Below are 20,747 nucleotides of genomic sequence, written 5' to 3'. Positions count from 1 at the left end.
GGACAATCATCTTTTTAAGAGTCTCACTCTGTCACCCAGGCTGGAGTGCAGTGGCATGATCTCAGCTCACTGCAACCTCTGCCTCCTGAGTTCAAGTGATTCTCATGCCCCAGCCTCCCAATAGCTGAGACTATAGGCATGCACCATCACGCATAGATAATTTTTGTATTTTTAGCAGGGACAGTTTTTCATCATGTTGGCCAGGCTGGTCTCAAATTTCTGGCCTCAACTGATCCACCCACCTTGGCTTCCCAAAGTGCTGGGATTACACTGCGCCTGGCTTGTTCTTCCTTTATATGGGATGAGCATGAAAGTGGCCTTGCAGAAAGAAATATACATCTTGGACTCTGAAACCAAGCAGACAAAGCCTAGGTATTTAGAGGTGCTCTGAGGATCACAAGGGAAGATCACTTGGGGATCTCCAGCACCTGGAGACCTTGGGAAGTGGAGGTCGTGCATAGCCTCTCCTATCAGACAGGGGCCCTCGGGCCCAGCTCACAGGTTGCTAGGCAACCTGGAGAGAGCTCAGCAGGCTCACTGGGTCATTCTTGTCTGCACAGGGACAAGAAGGATGCACCCCCTCTCCCTCTCTTGTCCACCAAACCTTGGTCTCTTCTATTTTGCCCTATAGTCTAAAACAATCCTAAACCCACACCTTTGTGTTGTCAGGCCCCATCCCCCACCAACTTTGCCCAGTGGAGAACAAATATGCTCTGTGCCTCATCTGTGCTGTCAAGAATTTCTTTTTCTCACACTCTGCATCCTTGAGCAGTCCTTCATGAAACCACAGCAGATGTTTCTCAGTCCTTTCATTTTCCTTTTTCAGAGGAATTGTAATCGGCTGCGCTTTAATTAGGATCTCCCCGAGGATACGTCGGCTTTCTTCCACACCCGGGAGTTTGCAGATTCCCTCTTAGTGCACCAGGCTGATTAGATTTCTTAATTCCCTAAAATATGCTGTCTTGAAGCCTAATACCCTTGTAGGGATGAGGTCTGTTTCTCTCCCTCTCCTCTTGTTACAGTGCTAAATCCAGGCAGTGGTCACCCTCACGGCACTTGCTCCTTCCCTGGCTTCGGACCCCTTTTGTGGATGGGTAAGTGGTCTCTTAAAAGCAACCTCTCTTTGCATGAACAGCCTCATGGAAGCTGAAAAGTGCCCTCTGCACAGATTTTAAAAGTCCTCTCCTGGGCAATAGGTTGGCACCAGTCTCCTGAGTCGGATCTAAATTGGAGTAGGTGCCTAGCATAAGCCTTGTTCAGGTTTAGTTGTAGCTTCTCATTTATTCACAGTCAATTATTGCATGAATTTTGATTGTGTTCCTAAAATGTGCCATGGTGATATAATGGCTAACATGGTTCCTAATTTCATGGAAATTATAGAGATCCATAAGTGAAAAGATAATTGAATCCCATGTGATGCTGTGAAAGGTGCTTTGCACAAAGCATGACTCCTTGGCAGGCGTTTAAGTCTTTGAGGTATAGAGAAAGATTTCTGGGAAAAGCAACATCTAAATTGAGACTTGAATAGTAAGTGGGAGTTTTCGGAAGACTGAGAATGGGATGAGAAGGTATGGTAGAAGAGAGGAGACCATTCTAGGCAAAGGGAAGACCCTAAGGTGAGAGACAGTGAGGCTTGTCCTGGGACATGCAAACAACTCTTGGTTGCTGGAGTGTAATGCAATGGGCAGGGAACTAGGAGAAGAGGGAGCGGAATGAGGAGTGTTGAGAAATGAAGATGGAAAGGTAAGCAGGGGCCAGAGCATGCAGGAACTTGTGAGTCTCGTGAAGTCACTTGTGCTGCATCAGGTAGAGGTGAGTACCCTCCCTTATTTCTTTAATAGTGTGGAGATTAGCACCTGGCACATCCCAGGAATTGGGAGAGCTGCTGAGTACTCACACTATAGTTAAGGCTGGTCCCGGCAGCAGGTGCCACTGAAACCTAAAACACACACCATCTCTGCTCTTTGAAGCCTGCAAACCTTCTGACAAAGAAGCAGCCTTGAAAAGACAAAATGGGTCCAGCAGAGAATTAGACAGAAAATATTTACAGCCTCGGTGAACCAAGAGCTACCCGGGTGTTCTGGGCTGTTGAAGAAAATGGAGTGACAGGATAGAAGCTGCTTTCAACTTCCTGCTGTCAGTATCACCACCACTACTTCCAAGCATGGTCCAATATCCACCCCAAGTGGATGCTATTGTTTGTTTTTGTTTTTGTTTTTGTTTTTTGTGTTTTGTGTCTTTTGAGATGGAGTCTCGCCCTGTCGCCCAGGCTGGAGTGCAAGGGCACAATCTTGGCTCACTGAAACTTCCGCCTCCTGGGTTCACACGATTCTCAGCCTTCCAAGTAGCTGGGATTACAGGCACCCGCCACCACGCCCAGCTAATTTTTGTAATTTTAGTAGAGACAGGGTTTCACCATGTTGGCCAGGCTGGTCTTGAACTCCTGACCTCATGATCCACCCACGTCGGCCTCCCAAAGTGCTGGGATTACAGGCGTGAGCCACCGCGCCCGGCCAGATGCTATTATTAATATGTGCCACAGATATATGGGTTGCCTTTTTTATTTTGTGAAGTTTTAAAAATCTACAGTTTGTCTCAAAATCTTTTTTTGGGCTATAAAACAGAAGAATGGAAGAAGGAGGCAGAAAGGGCAGTCGTGTTTGTTATTTTTTGTGTGTCCATATTCGGGGTAAAGCAGAGAATCAAGCTCTCCATTCCTCTCTAGGAGGACCCAAGGGTAGGAAAAAAGAAAGTTTTTGCATATCAGAAATCAGAACAGGCCTGGAGTTAGGGAAAAAATTAGGAAAGACACAGACTGAAGCAAAGGAAGACATCAGAAGTTGAGGTTGGCCAAAGGACAAAACTACAAAATGCCAATTACAGATTGAATCAAATCATCAGCTACTGAATATTACAACATTCACCATGGAGAGTAACAATAATATACATTTATCAGACATTCACTATGTGCCAGGCACAACATTTTATGGAAGATGAACAGGTAGATAGACAAACATATATGAGCACATAGCTATGTAAGTAGGTAGATAGGTAGCAGTATTCTCTGTCTCCCTATTCCTTCTGGTAAGAAGATAAAAGCTAATGACTTGAAAAGCATAACTGTGCATTCAATATTCATAGAAAGGGTCTATGGGTGGTAGGAAAGAGACACAGGACAGGTATGCTTGTCAATCAAAAGATTACGGTAGTGTGGTAAACTAGCCTTATAAGCCTGGATGAGGATTATTGGTGCAGTATTAACCCTCACAGGAATAGATACCTGGTTGTGTTTTACTGCTCCAGGTGGTTGAAGAAAACTGGGATAAAAAGTCAAGGCAGTGGCCAGGTGCAGTGGCTCAAGCCTGTTATCCTAGCACTTGGGGAAGCCAAGGTGGGCAGATCACCATGGGTCAGGAGTTCGAGACCAGCCCTGGCCAACACGGTGAAACCCCATCTCTACTAAAAATACAAAAAAATTAGCCAGACATTGTGGTGGGCGCCTGTAGTCCCAGTTATTCAGGAGGCTGAGGTAGGAGAATCACTTGAACCTAGGAAGCAGAGGTTGCAGTGAGCCAAGATTGCACCACTGCACTCCAGCCTGGGCAACAGAGCGAGACTCCATCTCAAAAAAAAAAAAAAAAAAATCAAGAAGGAACCCAAGGCAAATGGTTCTCAAATCTTCCCCCCATGCCACTTCGCCTTTGCAGTTTTCCATCTCCCCCAGCCAGCAACAGAAGCAGATGCAGGAATCCTGAGATACAAAAGGAGGCTGAAACTCAATAATTGCTAGGGAATAATGATAGTCTAAGAAAGAAGGAGAAAAGGAGGGAAGGGGGCTCGGTGAGAAAGATGGGAATCTGCTCCACATTCTTCCCTGGCTGGGAGACTGTCTGCAAGGGCACCTGGAGGCTGGCAGCTGGTACTATGAGCTGCTATAAAAGCCCTGTTATCCAGTATGATTAGAAACAGCTAGTTGAAAAGATGGTTAGAGAAATCTTTTAAAAATGAATATACATACCCTAAAGCTTTGGTTTCAACCTAAAACATATGATTGCATATTTGTTTGCCTTTTGCCATAGGGCCCACACCGTTCTTGGAGCTGGAGCCTGCAAATTGGATATCCCTATCTTCTTTTATGAACCTCCTTTACATTTCAATTCTAGTTTAAAATCTTTTAAAATGGGATGAGGATGTCAAGAAACACATGAAACAATCTGAGTGAACAATCACTTCCCATTTTACCATTGTTTTCCAACCGCTTAGTATTACCTCACATATATCTGATGGCACAGCATTTTTAAATAACAGCTTTTTCAAGCTTCTCTAACTAATTTCACTTAGTTTTTTTGGAGACACTGCTCTATTTCCTCATACATGCACATTTTATCAACTTACATAATATCTAATTAGGTTAAAATAACAAGAGTAGCAGGATATCAAATAGGACTTTCACTGTTAACCCAGAATTAGCTACTCAAACTCAAAGCAAATGGCAGAGTGGCCTCTAGTTGCCCACATTCTAAAGGAAAATGAGTATCAGGAGGCCACACACACCCCTTCAGGGTATCAAGGGGAGGCTAAAACCCCCAAATCTTCTTTCTATATAAGCAGATGAATGACTGGAGGAAGAGATGGAATTCCAGGACATCAGCAGGACAAGGTCATGTGTGTGGGTCTGTTTATTGGGAGCAGAAGGGTCACTCCTCATTTCACGACATAAAAGGAAGACTCTTACGAATGCCCAGGAGAGACTAGGGCACATGCAATGATGATAGTCTAGCATTTTGTTGGGTTGGAGGATGGTTGGACATTGGACTATCTGATCTGCCCCTGCTCCATGCCTATTTGAGCAGAGGGAGAACAACATCTGGAGACATGCCAGGGCAAAGAGGAGGAACCAGCAGGAAAAGCTGCAATCCCACAGTTGAGGATGAGGAGCCTCTATGGGTTTGTGGACACTGAAGAATGCAGCCAGGAGCTTTTGACCAGAGCTGGTTACTGGTGAGGGGACGTCCTTAGCAAAAGTCTACAAGCTGGAATACGGGCCATGAGCTGAGGGATGCCTATACCCATGGAAGTGCCTACCACACAATGGGCATCTCTGGGAATCAGTGATGGACACTTGGCCTGTAGCCTGATTCATTTCTCCCCTTTTCCAGCTTGTACCCCTAGAGTTAGAAAGAACAGATGTTGTAATCATCATGAAGAGGAAAGGAAGTACTTTCAGAAACTGTCTGTAAAGCACATATAAATATATAGATACCTAACAGTAAAAAGAATGATAGCAAATCTTTCTATGGCACCTAATAGGCACTATTCTAAACACTTTACCTATGCTAATTCATTTCTAAATATTGTTTATATTGACATTTAGGAATATATAAGAACATACCTAGACACATGTATGCCTTTTAGCCTGTAGAAATGAAACTTATTTATCCAAAGTGGGCACATGAAGCAGTGTTAGTTGCTGACTCAGCAGCCTCCTCCACCATTCGTTTTTTCTAACAGAACTCAATTTTATTCTGAGTAGCCACATGCCCATCCCCAAGTGATGAATCATGACTGTACTTCTCTTTGCCATATGACCCTGCTTTTTTGAAATAGGTGAAAACTTTTCAGAAAGGTTTTGCTTTCCTGATTTAAGGGACAGATTGCTGGAGCTCTTCCTTCCTCCTTCTTTCTCCTTGGACACAGATGTGGCATCTGGAGCTGCAGCAACCATTTTGCATTTATTAGGTAATAAATATGAATAGGCAAAGCAAGCCTGCTAAGGCTAGTGGAACAGAAAGATTAAAAGACGCATAGTCTTCGACTGTATTACACAGCAGCTGAACCAACAGCACACTTCTAAATGGGGAGGGCTGAAAGTGGGCGTTGGTTAATCCTGAGTTACGTTTCATGTTATTCACAAATGAAAACATTCATAATTAACAGTATTCATCCCCAAATAGACATATACCTAAATTACAATATAAAATAGATTTAATAGATTTTAAAGCCCCTCTATTTTGTTTAGTTTTATATTTAATTGTATTATATCAGTGATCCAATGTAAGTGGATAGAACTGTGTCAATTGTATATTAAAAAACAAGGCCTTTTCAGAATAGTTGAAATGAATTCTTAAGAGTAATATATCAGTAGTACTGTAACTGTGAACACTAACTTCTATATAATTAGTCAGTCTGAAATGAAAAGGGATTGAGAGATTTGAAAATGTGGTTCCGATTGAAAATATATGTGTGTGTGTGTGTGTATTCTGATTTCATATGTATATATGAAATTACAGGGCTTTACCACAGCAAGTGGAATTATATCTCATTTCTCTAAGCACCTCTGTTCTAACTATAAGAAGATGAGATTTTAAATGACACAGTTTTAATTATTGCAGCTCTGTGAAACACTTTGAAATTAGGAAGTATAATGCCTCTAGCTTAGTTTTTCTCTCTCAAGATTGTTTCGACTATGTGAGATCTTTTGTCACTCCCTATGAACTTTAGAATTGTTTTTTCTATTTATGTAAAATATGCCATTGGCATTTTTTATAAGTATTGCATTGAATCTGTAGATTGCTTTGGGTAGTATGGACATTTTAATAATATTAAGTCTTCCAATCCATTAACCCAGAATATCTTAATATCTTTCCATTCATTTATGTCCTCTTTAATTTCTTTTTTTTTTTTTTTTGAGACGGAGTCTCGCTCTGTCGCGCAGGCTGGAGCGCAGTGGTGCGATCTCCACTCACTGCAAGCTCCGCCTCCCGGGTTCACGCCATTCTCCTGCCTCAGCCTCCCATGTAGCTGGGACTACAGGCGCCCGCCACCGCGCCCAGCTAATTTTTGTATTTTTAGTAGAGACGGGGTTTCACCGTGTTAGCCAGGATGGTCTCGATCTCCTGACCTCGTGATCCGCCTGCCTCGGCCTCCCAAAGTGCTGGGATTACAGGCTTGAGCCACCGCGCCCGGCCGTCTTCTTTACTTTCTTTCATCAGTGTTCTATTGTTTTCATTGTATAAACCTTTCACTTCTTTGGTTAAGTTTATTCCTAAGTATTTTATTCTTTTTGATGCTCTCATAAATGGAATTATTTTCTTAATTTCCTTTTCAGGTAGTTTATTGTTAGTGTATAGAAATAACAGCTGATTTTTTTATGTTGATTCAGTGTCCTGCAATTTTACTGAATTTTTTTATTAGTTCTGTTTTGTTTATGTGTATGTGTGAAGTCTTTAGGGCTTTCTAATTATAAGATCATGTCATCTGTAAACAGAAAATTGTACTTCTCCTTTTCCAATTTAGATACTTTTATTTCTATTTCTTGCCTAATTGCTCTGACTAGGACTCCCAGTTCTATGTTGAACAGAAATGACTAGAGCCATCATCCTTGCCTTCTTCCCTATCCTACAGGGGAAGTTTTCAGCTTTTCACCATTGAGTATGATGTTAGCCGTGGGCTTTTCACATACAGCCTTCAAATTGGTGAGTTAAAATCCTTCTTAGTCCTAGTTTGTTGAGAGACTTTTTATCATGAAACATTGTTGAATTCAGCCAAATGATTTTTCTGTATCCATTAAGATGATCATATGATTTCTTTCCTTCATTCTGTTAATGTGCTATATTGTTGTATCCCATTAATTAATTTTTGTGTGTTAGACAATTCATACATTTCAAGGATAAACTCAACTTGGTTATGGTGTGTGATCATAAAACTACTTGGGAAGCTGAGGTGGGAGGATCACTTGAGCCTAGAAGGTGGAGGGAGGATCACTTGAGCCTAGGAGGTGGAGGGAGGATCACTTGAGCCTAGAAGGTGGAGGGAGGATCACTTGATCCTAGGAGGTGGAGGCTGCAGTGAGTCGTAATTGCACCACTGCACTCCAGCCTCAGCAACAGAGCAAGACCTGTCTAAAAGAGAGGAAAAAAAAAAAAAAAAAACAGAAAAAGAGAGAGAGAGAGAGAGGACCAATAGAACAGAATAGAAAGCCCAGGAATAAACCCATGTGTATACGGTTAACTGATCTTTGACAAATGTGCTAAGAATACACAATGGGGAAAGAAAAGATAGTCTCTTCAACAAATGCTGTCGAAAAAACCCTGCTTTTTTCTTACTCCACACACAGGAATCAACTTAAAATGAATTAAAGACTTAAAGATAAGACCCAAAAGTTCAAAACTCCTGGAAGAAAACATAGAGGAAAAGCTTTATGACATTGGTCTTGGCAGTGATTTCTTAAATATGATACCAAAAGCACTGGCAACAAAAGCACAAGTTAACAAGTGGTACTTCATCAAACTAAAAAGCTTCTACACAGGAAAGCAAACGATAGAGTGAAAGGCAACCTAAGGAATGGAAGAAAATATTCACAATGCAAACCATATATCTGCTAAGAAGTTCATTTCCAAAATATGTAAGGAACTGCTATAAATCAATAACAAAAACAAACAAATAACCCAATTAAAAATGAGCAAAGAGGCTGGGCGCAGTGGCTCACGCCTGCAATCTTAGCACTTTGGGAGGCCAAGGTGGGTGGGTCACCTGAGGTCAGGAGTTTGAGACCAGCCTGGCCAACATGGAGAAACCCCATCTCTACTAAAAGTACAAAAAATTAGCCAGGCATGGTGCCGAGTACCTGTAATCCCAGCTACTCAGAAGGCTGAGGCAGGAGAATCACTTGAACCCAGGAGGTGGAGGCTGTAGTGAGCCGAGATTGAGCCACTGCACTCCAGCCTGGGTGACAAGGTGAGACTTCATCTCAAAAACAAACAAACAAACAAACAAAAAAGAGCAAAGAACTTCCATAGACATTTGTCTAATGACATACAGATGGCCAACGGGTATATGAAAAGATGTTTGTCATCACTAACCATCAAGGAAATACAAATCAAAACCATGTAAGATATCAACTTACACTTGTTACAATGGCCATTTTCAAAAAAACAAACAAACAAACAAAAGGTAAAAGGTAGCAAGTATTGGCAAAGACATGGAGAAATGAGACTTTTGTATGTTGTTAGTGGGAATGCAAAATGTTTCAGCTGCTATGGAAAAGCGTATGGAGGTTTCTCAAAAAATTAAAAATAGAATACCATATTCCAGCAATTCCATTTCAAGGTATTTATCGAAAAGAATTAAATCAGATTCTCAAAGAGATATTTGCACTCTCATATTCATTGCAGCATTATTTGCAATAGCCAAGATATGGAAACAACCTAAATGCTCATTGATGGAAAAAGGATGGATAAAGAAAATGTAATGTGTGTGTGTGTGTGTGTGTGTGTGTGTGTGTTTACATATACATATAATGGAATTTTGTTCAGCCTTGAAAAAGAAGAAACCCTGCAATATTCATCAATGTGGATGAACCTGGAAGACATTATGCTGAGTAAAATAAGCCAGTTACAGAAAAACAAATATTACATGATTCCACTTATATGAAATATCCAAAATACTCACATTTATAGTACCATAAAGTAGAATTTTGGTTGCCAGAGTCTAGAAGAAAAAGGAAATAGGCAATTGCTATTCAACAGATACAGTGTCAGTTTTGCAAGATGACTATGTTCTAGAGATCTGCTGTACAACATCATGCCTGCAGGTAACGATATGATCTTATCCACTTAAAAATTTGTTAAAAGGCTAGATTTCATGTTAAATGTCCTTACCACAATAATAAAAAGAGTGAAACAGAAGAAGTGTGCATAGTAGATGGGTTTCCTTAAAGCAAGAGAGAGAGAGAAAGGGAAAGATTTAGAATTGAAAAAGAATACATGATTTAAAAAAATAAAAAGATTCCTTCAATACTAGTTAGGAATAAATAGTAAGAAGAGAAGTCAAACTGCATATTGGTCTTCATTAACTTTTGCTACGTCAGCCTTCGGATCAAGCTGTACAGGGTGGCTGATGTTAATTCACATTGTGCTTTATCAAGCACCCTGTGTGTTTGTCTCCATTTTGGTGAAGATTTGCATCTGGCCCCAGGCTGGAAGGTACTCTCAGTAAATGTTAACCACTTGGCCCTAATGCACCTGAATGGACTATTCTTGATACAAATTAATCTGCTCTGAGGAATGATTCATAGAACCTTCAAATTTTGAAAAGCAGAAGCCAGAAAAGTATCTTGATCAAATCTCTTTTGATTGCAAATAATGGAACCCAACTCAAGCCAGCCTTTAAAAAGGGGTCAAGGAGTGGCTGTTTGTGGTTCATTCAAAGGAAAAGCTTTGTATTTAGTTTTAAGCAAGGCTAGATCCAGTGGGTCAGACAATGTTAACAGGATATGTTTCTATTCCTCAACTCTGGTCTTTATTGCATTTGCTTAATTATCAGCCATTTCCTCGCCACACTGGTAGAAACAGCAGGGCCAGAGTGCAGAAGTTCCTGCAAGCTCCATGCTTACATGATCCAAGCTTCTAGACAAATGGAAAGAGAACTTCTCTGTTCCAGAAGTCATACAGAAGTTCCATAACTGTATCTCACTGATTTTCAGTTTGGGTTACAGGCCCTTCCTGAACCAACTGTAGTAAAAGAGAGATCATATTATCAATGACTGAGCTGGGATTAGGTATCTCTCCCTGGGGCTAGGAGTTATATCCCTGGGGCTATGACACAATGACTGAGTGGGCTGGGAGTGCTTTCCTGAAATATTGGACACTGTAATAAAGAGAAGGGGAATGGGTTCATTGTAGGAAAACTCAGATGTCTTATACAGATAAGGGAAGTTATTGAACCACCATTAACTGAGTGTGTACTATGAGGCTGAAGAAGCTATGAGCTATGAGTCTTTTAATCTACACCATACTTGCAGAGGTAGATGTAATTATCCCTATTTTACAATAGAAGAAACTGAGATGTGGAATTTTTAGGAAACGTTTTCCAGTGTCACGAAACTAGTAAGTCAAATTGCAGAGACTCTAACACACACGTTTCATCCTACAGTGCCTGCTCTCCAGTGTTTTGCCTTCCATTGCCCCATATATAAACCAACCAATGAGTCAAGCAAGTTCCTGTTCCATCTGAGGTGGGATAAGCCTAGTTCTTATCTTCTGTTCTGCTTGGGGGTCAGTAGGTTATTTCAAAGACGAGCTGAGAATTAAACAGTACCTTGAAGTGGGAACAGAGTTAGTAAATTGAGAAGAAAAGATACAAACAATATTGTGAATATCGAATATTCTAAATCTGTTAAAAATGTACCAAAGGAAAAAAGACTGGAATCACAAATCCAAAAAGGATGAGAATAAGGGTTTCAGGGAGTTAAGATTTGAGGGATTATTTTCTACTTTAGATTTTCCTGATCTTTCCAAATATTCTACCATGAGAATGATTTATTTTTAATCAGAGAAAAATCTACTAAAAACAATCTTGCAAGTATAGGGTGAGGAAAGGTAAAATAACCTCTATGATATTTGAATCGGGTTGATAAGCTGGAAAAAGCTGTAAAAATCTTGTCAGGTTTCTGTGAATAAAATTTTTTAAAAAAGGAAGCATTGGAGTTAATAGCAAATTCTCTGCATGAACAAAAGTTAATATTTTCATGCCCTCCAGCACTCAGGGGCCAGCAACACACAGTGCGTGTACGTATATTAAATACCTGGACACGGGTACAAATAGCAAGGTTGAAAAACTCGCTGACTCAGGTTGGTGGAGATGAAGCAAGGACAAACTCGGAGAATTCCTCCTGGAAGATTTGGAACTTCTAGGATTGTAGGCAGAAGAAAAGGTGAGCAATGGATCTAAGAGAAAGAAAGGAAATAGGTTCTTCCCCTGGGGTACAGGGCCCTGAACAATTCTCAGTGGGGGAGGGATCCTAGTTCTCACCTACATTAGTCTATGTTCTCTAGAGAAGCAAGATGGATGGATCGATAGATAGATAGATAGATAGATAGATAGATAGATAGATAATAGATAGATGATAGATAGATAAAAAACAGATAGATAGATAGATAGATAGATAGATAGATAGACAGACAGACAGATAGATATTGTCTCTCAAAAACATCAAACTCCAATTGAGAGATATTCTGTAAACAACTGCCCTGTAAGAGAGGGAGAGGGAGAGGGGGAGAGAGAGAGAGAGGAAGAGAGAGAGAGAGAGAGAGAGAGAGAGAGAGATATTTAGGTATAGTTCTAAGGTCTAAGAGCTGGAGAGCTTGTAGATTTACATGTAGATTCCAGTCCAAGTCTGAAGGTCTGAAAACCAGGAGAAGCACCAAGAGTAGATCAATGTTCTAGCCAAGCAGTCAGGCAGAGAGAGAAAGACAAAGGCTCCTTCCTTCCATCCTCCTTTATGTTCTATTCATCCTTTGTCATCCTTTATTTTCTATTCAGGCCCTCAGTGGATTAGATAATACCCACCCACATTGGGGAGATCCATTCCCTTTATTCAGTCTAACGATTTGAATGCTAATTTCTTCTGGAAACATCCTCACAGACACACTCATAAATAGCATGTAACCAGATATCCGAGCATCCCGTGATGCAATCAAGTTGAAACATACAGTTATCCTACTCCCTGAAACCTCTTTTCTCCATGAAATCGAAGAATATAACCTTCATCACAATCAGAGCCCCTTGGATTTCTATCACACGTCACAGTTTACAAGCCACTTTCTCATTTACTATCTCATTTGATTCCTCCCATCTCTTCATTGGGCTAGCATAGCAAGAGGAGCAAATCTCTTAAAAGTTTGGTTGTGACTGTCTCACATCAGAAGATAAAGAAAACAGAAAGCTTCAAGCTGTTTTATGTTCATGTTCTGAACTGAAAGTGTGTTTTAAGGAAGTCAAAGTGATCTTGGAATTTCTAGCAATGGCTAAATACCAAACTGTGCCTTTCTGCTATTGGTGCTTGTTGTACTAAGAAAAAAAAAAAAATGAACTTGAGTCATTAGGAAAGAAGCCTCCCTCCACTAATAAATAAACCAGTGATCATATGCTGCCCAACAGACAAACTGGGAAGGATACAGCATCATTTTTGTGATATTCCTGCTGAAAAAAAATCATAACCTCATGAATCTAGTCATCAGGCAAACTCAAATTGAAACATACGCCATTATAAGCAACTGGCCTATATTCTTCAATAATAATTCATGAATGATAAAGAGTGAATAACTATTTCAGATTAAAAGACACTAAAAAGATAGCAATTTAATGTGCCACATGATTCTAGGTGGAATTCTAGACCAGAAATTGCTTTGGCTATAAATAATACTTACATTGGCTGTAAATGTAAGTATTATTTACATTTGTATAATAATATACTTACATTATTAGGATAACTGGTGAAATTTGAATAAGGTCTGTAGGTTAGATAAGTATCATTAAATCAATGTTAACTTTCTGATTTTGGTCATTGTACTCTGATTATATAAGATAATATCTTTGTTTTAAGGAGATACTTAAGTATTTGGGGTAAAGGGACCTCACGCGTGTAACCTGATCTCAAATAATTCAGAAATAAATACATAGATAGATACAAACATACTTACAGAGTAATGGATATAGAACAGCAAAGCTAACGGGTAAAGAGACAAAGAGACAAAGCTAATGAGTACAGATACATAGATATAGATATTGAATGATAAAGAATATTCATAATTGGGGAACTGTGAATACAATAGTAGGAGAATTCTTTTTACTATTTTCTTGCAATTTTATGTAAGTTTTAAAGTATGTCTTTTTAAGTTTAAAAAGAAGGGAAAACAAAACAAACAAGCCCTCATTTCTGTGAGGGCAAATTTGGGATGGATGGTAGGTAAAAAGCAAGTCACCTTCTCATTCTGATTAAAGATGCAGGAAGAAGACAGGTGGTTGAATGTGGTCACAGGTGGCACTGATGAGGTGTACATTCTGCTTGTTTGCTTGACTTGACTCTGTTCTTTTCCCCTCACAAAAACCACTGTCTGAGAGCACTCACTATGGTCACATGAGTCCATGAGATTATTGGACCCCAGAAACAAGGATTGGAGATGAAGAGGAATGAGCTATATATGACTTTAATAATGGACATCAGTCTTAAGAGTATGATTGTTAAAAGCACTTATTTCAACTTGTTCATGCGGATGGGTTGCTAAGGATGGTAACAAACTGCTTTTGTAACTGAAACAATGGAACTTGCCAGGGAGCTGGCAGTAATGTCTAACACTTGAGCTATAGCAAAATGGCCTGACAGAGCCTAAATGATCCTGTCTTCAGCCTAAACAAAATGGATAGACCACAGAAACCCTGGCCTCCTACAAGAGGCCAGTGTGATGCACAGACTAGGACAACATCTGAGGAAACTGGTACATGGAGACTTGTTGAATGACTTGTGCAACTTATTCATCCAGGCACTGGTGGCTTATGCCTGTAATCCCAGCACTTTGGGAGGCCAAGGTGGGTGGATCACCTGAGGTCAGGAGTTCGGGACCAGCCTGGCCAACATGGTGAAACCCCATCTTTACTAAAAAACACAAAAAGTAGCTGGGTGTGGTGGCGGGTGCCCGTAATCCCAGCTACTCGGGAGGCTGAGGCAGGAGAACTGCTTGAATCTGAGAGGCAGAGATTGCAGTGAACTGAGATTGTGCCATTGCACTCCAGTCTGGGCGACAGGAGCAAAACTCCATCAGAAAGAAAAGAAAAGAGAAGAGAAGGAAAGGAAAGGAAAGGAGAAAAGGAAAGGAAAGGAAGAGAGAAAGAGAAAGAAAGAAAGAGAGAGAGAGAGAAAGAGGAAAAGAAGGAAAAAAGAAAAGGAAGAAAGAAAGGAAGGAGAGGAAGAAAGAAAGGAGGGAGGAAGGGAGGAAAGGAGGAAAGGAGGAAATGAAGGAAGGAAGAAAGGAAGGAAGGAAGAAAGAAAGAAAGGAAATAGAATGAGCTGCAATGTGAAGGAAGGAAGAAAGGAAGAAAGAAAGGGAATAGAATGAGCTGCAATGCAATACACTACAATGCAACGTGATGTAATGGAATTATACAACAGGACAGACACTGTCAAGTAGATAATAGAGCATAGGTGACAACGCTTAACATTCATGGCATGAAACAACCTTGCACCTGGATAGTGTTCTCCATACTCAAAACTGTACGTGATTTAGTTCCAGGCTCTTCTTCCATAATTTCTTCTCAGCTGAGAAGAGAAATTTATAATACAAATATTTGACTTTCCAGTCAGAAAGATCTAGATTTTTTCTATCCTGGTTTTACCCTTTGCCAGTTGGACAACTTTGGGAAATTCATTCATGTCTTTAAATTCCAAACCCCTCAATGAGGAAAATATGCTTGGGTCACAGAGCTTTAAAGAGAAAATCTGAGACATATAGTAAACATCAAAGTGCCCAGAAGAGATGTTGGCACACAGAGGTACAAAATACTTTTTATTCTGACTGTCTATCTTTACTTCCTCAGCATTTGTTGACCACACACACTGTATCCCAGAGGGACCAGAGAGTTGGGCCCTCTGGAAGGGCCCTCATTTCACCTTTAATTACTGCCTAACCAACCACATGTGGCTTGAGTCTGGGATCATGAAAGGATGGGGCTTCTTCTGGAACCTTATCCTCTTACACACCAAGTAAACATTTTGGAAATATTTTTATCCAAATGGATGACACACACAGTAGTGAATATAATGGAAAATATCCCAGTATGAACCTCTTCCTTTCTTAACTAGGCCACAAAAATGAGGCACCCTTATTCATCATGGGAAGTGATGCTTCATTGCATTTGACAATTTTTGATTTTATATTTATTCTTTTTTATAGTGTCCATCTCCCCTTTAGACTGTGGTTGCCATGGGGCAGGAATGATATCTCATTCATCAATTCCATAGTGCCTACCACAGTGTTTCCAGTGCATGGTAAATGCTAAATAAATGTGTGAATGAATGAATGAATGAATATCATTTTCTAGGTTTGGGAAGGCTTCTCAGAAGTCACTTGGAGCCCTCTGTGTCTATTGTCTGGATGACATCCATAGAAATTACACCTGTCCCTTCGATTCTAAAATATTATCCATGAAAAATTTCTAATCTTGCCCAGCCTCAGTTCCCTAGGACTAATCATGGAAGGACTTGCCTCCAACTTCCTAGAGTGCAGCCAAGTTGGAAGACATTGTCTGTGTCCTGATTCTCAAAAGAGGAAGATGAGGCTCCATTGGATTGGATTGGACCAGGAATTATGTGCTGGGGTGAGGCTGTCACCTCCAGATAGCCTTTTACCTGTGCACTAAAGTGACCAACTATGAGAGGACCTTGGAAGCCAGAGGAGACCTGAACAGGAAGAGTGACATATCAAAATCCACCTGGAGAAGAGAGTAACATGAGTTCCTACATCCTGACCAAGACAGCTCCGGGAAGGTGAACTTGTGGGTTCTAGAGTCAGATAGACTGGGGTCTGAATCCCAGATCCACCAAGCGAGTGCTCTGGGACCTCAGAAACACTCCATAAATCATGTGTGCCTCAGTTTCCTTCTCCTTCAAATGGAATGGGACAATATAGTACACAGGATTAACATAAATGAAGTAATACGGTAAATAAATTAGAACAGAACCAGATTCATAATAAGCATTTAATCTTTGCTCTTTTTATGGCTATCCAGGGCAAAGAACAAGCCTGTGTCAACGAAAGACCAAATGAGAAACCCTCAAGGAGGAGATGTGGGAGTTGCCTTCATTGGATAGAGTGCTGCAGAACAGGATGCTCTGAGAGGCCAGCACCACACCCTCTTGACCATGCTGTAGCCACATAAATGTTCCAGAAGCATCTGAGAAAACCACTGCAAAATACACAGAGCACAGCTGACTTGGGTAAATGCATTTTGTCCGCTCTGCCTACAACAGGATTTGCTCCAACCTGCCATATCACAGGCTCCTGAAAAGACCAACTTGAACTCACAGCACCATTTAAATTAAATTAAATTATCAGGACGTGATTAAGCCTTGGAGAAGACTAATTATCCACCTTCTTAGGAGTCGGTCTCTTCTCCCCACTCACTCAGGTTCCTTACCCCCCACTAAGCCTCTGAAAGAATCTAACATCATAAACAAGGATCTCATTAGCAACTTGAAAATTCAGGCTGCAGATCTTTTGTGAAGATTTGGTCACAGATGCTGCTTTAACCTCTAAGGATTATTCTTCAGCATCCAGAGTGACTCCAGTTGCTCTCCTGGGGAATGTTCTCTCATTTGAGTAACTCATCTGTTCACTCATTGGCATAACTGCTGCCAGTTCCAAGGACCTGCTGAGGAGCGGTCCCAGATTAGGCGTCTGGCAGGGCTACAAAGAACGCGTTTCAGTGTTGGACTTCCCATTCCATTTGCATCTTCAGGGGAAGCTAATGTCCCACTGAAGGTTCTCTCAGTTAGGGTGACAGGGAGATGCAGTTCTTCCAATGCTGTTCTCAAGTGGAGAGGGAGACCACAGAGCTCCGGCTCGCTTGCCAGCCTATGGAGCCATTTTTTTCTTTGGTGGTGGATGCTCTCGGTGTGGCCTCTAGTGTTCCTTTCATGTTTCTTTCCTCTCTCCATTCCCACCATTCTCCCCTCGGGTGGGTCCAGATCGCCTCTTACCTGGACCGCAGTCTGTCTCCTCTCTGCTAACCAGGGTGTCTTCACTTCTCTGCAGCTTTCACATGGCAGCCAGATTAATGTTCCTCGGTGCAGCTTTGATCACACCACTGTGCCCAAACTCTTTCATGGCCCGCGACTACCCAGTGATCGAAGTCCAAGGTCCTCACTCTGGCATTCAAGAGCCTCTCTATTGTGGATCCCAAACATCACATGCCCCAACTCCATCACGCATCTGCTTTACCCCCACCTACCTCAACCTCAGTTCTAGTCCTTTAAGCTGCAGGCAGCAGCTCATTGAGAAGGTCCTGAAATCAATAAAGTATGTGACGAAAGCATTTTAAAATGAAATTTATAGCAAAAGAACAAATATGTATATGGCTTTCTATATAGTAGGCTGCATTCCAAATACTTTGCATAGACTCACATACTTCTCACACTGTCCCTAGGGAAATAAGCTGTCTTGCCATCCCTGTTTTACAGGTAAGGACATGGACCCAGGGAGGTTAAATAAGTTGCCCAAGGTGATTAATTCTGGATTGAACCCAGACAGCCTTGTATCAGAAGCCACACTCTGCTATACTCCCCATGGTGTACTATATGGAATAAAACTATATTCTAGATTCTGTAAAACCGTATGGAACAGAATAGAAAATTTAAGGCATTCTGTATATACAATGGTAAATGTTTCACGAAGATCTATTGGAGATAAATATAAATGTGTACACACACAACTACAGTAGAAAATGTATATTGTACTGAGTACACAAGGTCAAATGTTTGTCTTACTGTGGCTTGTGGTCAAAATCATGTGAAACCTGCTGTTCTGGCTAAAACCAAGGACTTGCCAATGATCTCTCATGCTTCTTTGCCTCTACATCTTCACCCACACTGATCCCAGCACTGGAAATATCTTTCCCCATTGTTTCTCACCTGTATCTCTGGTCCAAACATGTCTTGTCCATGCAGTCTTTCTTAATTCTTCTCTTTATTCTGTCTTCTAAATTAAAAGTTTCTTGAGGGCTTAGGTACATAAATTTCACAATCAATTCTTGCTTCCTGACAAAGAAGGAAACATCTTCCAGGAGGCTTTTACTCCCAGCCTACTTTCAACCCCCCACTGGTGTGATGGTTTTCTGATATTCACCTTCTTTCTGTGATAGTTTGAGACAATGGTTCTCAACATGTCGTCCCCAGACTAGCAATGTCAGCATCGCCTGGGACTTGTTAGAGATGCGTATTCTCAGGCCCCATCCCAGACCTACTAAATCGGATATCTGAGGGTCAACAACAGCAGTATGTGCTACAATAAGCCTTCCAAGTGATTCTGATCACTTGGTTCAAGAACCACTGGCTTAAGAAAAAGCCATTCTTATTTAATATGAGATAAGGGTTTGTTTCATGACTCTGGGCCAGTTGGCTGCGTTGTATTGCTTATGAGGACAAGGTCAGGGGATCAACTTTGTGTATCCAAGTCAATGACATTTCACACCACACATTGAATCCCCTAACCCTAGCTTTTGTGCAACTGCAAGCTATTTCGTCCCAAAAGAACTATGGATGTCTCAGTGCCAAAGCTAACTCACTTAAATTACTACTGCTGTTGCATTAATGGAGCCAGGCTCACAGCCATGAGCCATCAAGCACCCTGCAGGGGGCAGTAAAAGCAGAACCAGGAATGGACACAGGCATTGTTAGAAGTCAAGAGAACATGGACTTTCTAAATACCAAAGCATTTTAGAAGGTATGGCTAAAACAGATTGCAAATGATGATGAAAGGCAGTAAAAATCCAAGTGGGGTTAGGGTGGGAAATTTCAAATTTCATAGGAAATTCAAGGGCACAGAAGTAACAAACCAGAATGACCTAGGAGCTAGCACTTGATAGATTCAGAAGCATTTCCACGGACAGACATTTTATACTTGAAGAAACTCGAATCTATATTCCAAGAAGAAACACGATCACACAATGAGGAAATAGCAGAACTAGAATACAAACCAAGTTTTGCTGCCCAGGAGTCTCTTCTAAAAGTCTGCCTGCCTTGCTGTGGGCACTCCCCTCTCTGCTGTTTCTCTTTTACACTCCTGCCACACTGGCCCCAGTGCTGCCACGTCCACTCCCAGGGCTCTGCACTTACTCTTCCTTGTCTTTTAAGTATTTTTTCACTAGATGTCCCTGCAGCTGCACCCTCCTCATCCTTTAGGCCTCAACCCAAATGTTACTTACTCAGAGAGGTCTTCCCTGACCACCCAGCCCACACTTTTGTACCTGTACTAGTTTCCTGGGGCTGCTGAAACAAATGACTGCAAAGTTGGTGACTTAAAACAACACAAGTTGGCCGGGCATGGTGGTTCACGCCTGTAATCCCAGCACTTTGGGAAGTCCAGGCGGGCAGATCATGAGGTCAGGAGATCGAGACCATCCTGGCCAACATGGTGAAACCTAATCTGAACTAAAATACAAAAAAATTAGCCAGGTATGGTGGTGTGTGCCTGTAGTCCCAGCTCCTCAGGAGGCTGAGGCAGGAGAATCGCTTGAACCCAGGAGGTGGAGATTGAAGTGAGCTGAGATCACACCACTGCATTCCAGCCTGGGCAACAGAGCAAGACTCCTCTGTCTCAAAACCAAACCAAACCAAAACAAACAAACAAACAAAAAACATAACTTTATTCACTCACAGTTCTGGAGGCCAAAAATCCAAACTCAAGGTGTCGGTAGGGTCATGTCTCTCTGAAGGCACTAGGAGAAAATTGGCCCCATGCCCCCTCCTAGGTTCTGCCAGCCATTCATGGCATTTCTTGACTTGTGGCTGCATGACTTCCAGTGGCATTGTCCTCTCTGTGTCTGTCTCAAATTTCCCTCATAAGAACACCAAAATGGGATTAGGGCACACCCTAACACCATATGGCCTCATCTTAACTTCATTACATCTGCAAAGACCTTATTTCCAAGTAAATTCACATTCATACGCACTGGGCATTAGAACTTTGACACATCCTTTTTGGGGGAGGCGGGGAACAACTCAACCCACACACAGCCACAGACATTTGACATTTCCTACAATACCCTATTCTAACATCTCCATACTGCTTCTCAGTACGCGACATTATCCTATTTATTTATAAGTGTATGTGCTCATTGCCTACCCAACCCTCCCCCAACTAGAAAGAAAGCTTCTTATAGCCGTGCACCTCTCTGTCTTGTTCACAGTTGGATCT

The 20,747-nt window shown here is 41.4% G+C and overlaps 1 long non-coding RNA gene across 1 annotated transcript in view; it reads left to right on the top strand.

Moving 5' to 3' along the window:
* The window catches only part of LOC117096701, a 44,878-nt gene extending 26,074 nt beyond the window's left edge, over window positions 1-18,804 (top strand). The window contains exons 3-4 of the long non-coding RNA XR_004442594.1: window positions 7,405-7,475; window positions 16,564-18,804. This is a non-coding gene — a long non-coding RNA (uncharacterized LOC117096701). The remainder of the gene's footprint in view (window positions 1-7,404; window positions 7,476-16,563) is intronic.
* The last annotated feature ends 1,943 nt before the right edge of the window (window positions 18,805-20,747 follow it).

The sequence above is a fragment of the Trachypithecus francoisi genome, unplaced genomic scaffold, assembly GCF_009764315.1.
Source record: "Trachypithecus francoisi isolate TF-2019V2 unplaced genomic scaffold, Tfra_2.0 Lachesis_group14, whole genome shotgun sequence".
Taxonomy (NCBI): Eukaryota; Metazoa; Chordata; class Mammalia; order Primates; family Cercopithecidae; genus Trachypithecus; species Trachypithecus francoisi.
The sequence above is the reverse complement of the archived record's forward strand: the minus strand, read 5'-3'. Positions and strand labels throughout refer to the sequence as shown.